Source organism: Geospiza fortis, unplaced genomic scaffold, assembly GCF_000277835.1.
Source record: "Geospiza fortis unplaced genomic scaffold, GeoFor_1.0 scaffold188, whole genome shotgun sequence".
Taxonomy (NCBI): Eukaryota; Metazoa; Chordata; class Aves; order Passeriformes; family Thraupidae; genus Geospiza; species Geospiza fortis.
Window position 1 is genome coordinate 4,379,279 of NW_005054337.1, and position 3,564 is coordinate 4,382,842.

Consider the following 3,564-nt stretch of genomic DNA (forward strand, 5'->3'; position numbering starts at 1 on the left):
GTTGTACTTACCTGAATCACCAGCTGAGACACTAAATAATAACCTGTAACGTTAGATGGGTTTGTTTGCTGTTTCCATGTTTGATACACAGAGGTGACAGACAGCAGTTTGCTGAAGAAATCTTTTGTAATAATAAAAATATAATGTTGCTGTGAGTGTTACGGCTCTCCTGGGAAGCTGAGCACTTCAAGAAACACCACGAGTGTCTGTATCATGGCAACAGGAGGATGCAGCCAGGGAACACTTGGCTGTCAGGTGCCCACTGTCTGGGGCACTTAAAATTTCCTACAATAAACATTTCATACCTCTGCTCTGAAAGGAAGGCATGATTGAGTGCTGTCTTGGGAAGTCAGCTGGCATAACCCCACTTCAGAGGGGGTGTCAGCAGTCCAGGATCTCCACATGTCCAGCCTGAGCCTGGAGCTGCCCTGGGGAAACCTGCAAAAGTGTCCTGGAGCCATGATGCTCTTCCCCCTTGGATGGGCTTTTCCATCAGGCTTCAGCAGTCCAGCAACAGGTCTTGCCTGGTAGAGGTGATGTTAAGTGAGAGACTGTTGTTATTTCTTGAATATTTAGAGGTCCTTCCAATAAACTTCACCAGGCAGGGACATCCCCTTACTGCTGAGGGTCCAGAGCTGGGTGATTCCTCCAGATGCAACAGCCCAAGAAAGCAGCCCCACATCCTGCCTGGTTTCCACTGAGGGATAGCCATGTTGTGCAGTCCCAAAAGAGGGCAAAGCGAGGTCTAGAGACAGATTTTTCTCCTGTGCAGCATCTTGCTGCAGTAACTTCCCTTTGTATGTTAATATTTGTAAGTTTTAATGTGCAGAAATCGTTCGCTAATTCAGTTTGTTGAAAAGTGGTGGGATGATGTGAGACTGATAAACTCTCTGAAGGTGCTCTTTTGAGTTCTGTTACTGGGCAGCTGAGCTGAATTTCAATCCCTGCTCTCACACTCAGACACTGCAAATGGGGCAGGATGACATCCTGCTGCTGTACATGCTCAGCAGGTCTCCAAAGGAGGATTTCTGTCTAAACAAATGTAACCAGCACTTTTTATACTGAGGGATTTCACCAGGAGCCCTTCCTGACCAAAGCCGCTGTAAGCAGAGTTTCAAACAGCAGCAGCTTTCAGAGGGAAGAGTTTACACAAGTGTTTTTCTGGGCAGGAGCCAGCCTGGAGGGCCACCCAAAGGTCACTTCCTAGGGCTGCCCCTGCAGCAAGACAGTCCATCCCTTCTCAAAATCTCATTTTTCCTGTACAAGGATACTTTCCTTTGTCCCAGTCATGTCAGGCTGGATATAAACTGGTCTCCAGTAGGTGCCAGTATCTCCCTCAGAAAGGAGCAGGGAGTGCTGTGGTTGGGATCAGGGCGTGGAGCAGAGGGCAGTGCTGCCTCGGGGTGACAAGTACTGCCGTGCTGTTAGTCATGTTTTAATACTCCTTCAGGGGCATTTTGTCCTCTGCTGCTTCTTGGTGCTATTCTTGAGAAAGAACATCCCAGTCCTGCAGGGACAGGGAAAGCTTGCAGGTTTACTTCAAGGCTTAATACCACACCAAAGCCTTGTGTGAACTCCTCTGTTCAGGGCTGTTCTTGAGGCAAGCAGGAGCTGAGGATTAATTACAGTGAATTTGAGAGCAAGGAGACAAAGCCACGTTCTTCCAGCTGCTCCCAGGGTAGCTGTGGGTCTGTATTAACAGAGCTGCCACCTTTGTTCCCCTGCAAGAACAAAGGTGAAGACTTTGGACTAAAGGACACTTAACCCATTTCTTTTTAAATACATGAGATGTGCTGTGACAGCTTCAGCAGCTCCCCTGGGGGGGAGATCTGGGGACAGCTTTGTATCTGGAGAAACTCACAGCAAGGCCATGAGAAGAATCCTTGACAAATGGGGCTTTAGCACTGAGGCTGCAGGACATCCCAGGAGCTGCACTGCACCAGCATGAAGTGTGCTGTAGGATCAGAAATCTTTCTGAAAGGCTGCTGACTGCCTAGGAGAAATGAACCTGTGTATTACTTTTTTTTTTTTTCCTAAGGACTTCTACTTTAATTGTCCTAGTCATAGAGGAAGTTCTGCTAAAAATGAAATACTGATTGAGGAAACTCATCACTCCCATACTGTGAGACCTAGTTTTCTCTCACATGCTTTCAGTCAGATTTAGAAGCACCTTTGGCTTACAAAAAAAAATCTGCTGCTCCATACCAGAACAGTGGCAGATGGTCTTTGTTTCTTAATGAATCTTTGGGGTTTTTTTGTGTGCAATAGTTGAGGGATTTGCTTCCAGGGAAGATATGTCCCAAGACCTGTTCTTCTCAGAGACAGTGGCAGTGGCAGTCAGCCATTTGCATCCATGGTTTTGCAGAAAGATTTCTTGCTGATCTGATTCTTTTACCTTGCCTTTCCCCAGAGCTGTTTCAACATAGAAAATTTTAAGAGAGGAATTGCCAAATTCAAAGGGAAAGCAAGGGTTGTGGGATTTTAGGGGGCTATGCTTACTTCTTTTCCTAATGGCATTAAACAGTTGTTCTAAACAAAGAGCAGGTACAGGATTTGGAGCCAAAATACTCCAGTCTTGGTTGTACCTGACTCTCCCCTGCTTCAGCTTTCCCCAGCCACTAAAGTTAACAGGGGAGGGGGAACAGGATGAAACAGCAAACAGTGCTGTTGGCATGGAGTACAAAGAAAAGAATGAAGCATCTGAGTGGTTCACTCCAGGTTTTACAATGCTCTGATTTACCCTTTCTCCACTGCTCACCCTAAGGCTTTGTGCCCCAGATGCTGAGTACTGAATACATAAGTAACAACTTGTGCACTGAAGTGCTGTCTGAACACCAGCTGCTCTGGCTTATTTCTTGGAATTTGCTCCAATTTCTTCATTATCTCCTGCTGCTGCTGCAGGAGCAGAGTGTTGAGGGATAGTGAAGGTAAGAGGAAGAACACGTGAATGCCAGAGGAAAGCTGCATGACCCAACACCACTCTTAGGACTGAGATCCTTTGCTCCAGAAGCTTGCCCAATGCCTGGAATGCATCTGGTGGGATCTGTGGAGTTAGCAGGGCTCTGGTTTCCCTGCTTACACTGAGCACACACCCCACGGCCCTGTGCAGCCAGGCAGGGCACAGAGATCCATCAGCATCCTTAAAACACAGGCTGCCTTGGGCTAGCCGATAATATTGTTGTGTTTCTCCAACATACTCAGAAATCACTTGCAAACACCTCTCTGGTCCAAATACTTCCATGCTTGTACTGAAGCTGCAGAACTGACAACACTCTGAGCCACAAAGGAGACAAGAGGAGACTGTGCTGTTGAGCAAGAGCAAGGACAAATAACTTCTGCCATGCTGTTGGCTCTACAACAAACTTTAATACTCTGCAATTACACACTTCTACCCACAGCTGCCTACAGGTACCCTGGGGAGAGCTTTAAAGAGTTGTAATAAATCCCTTTTTCCCTCCTAGCTTGATACTCCCTCTCCCCCCAAATATTTTTCACCTCTGTCCATAGAAAAGGGATTTACACATGACACAGAAGTTACTCAGGAATTCAGATGTGTGCAAGAGA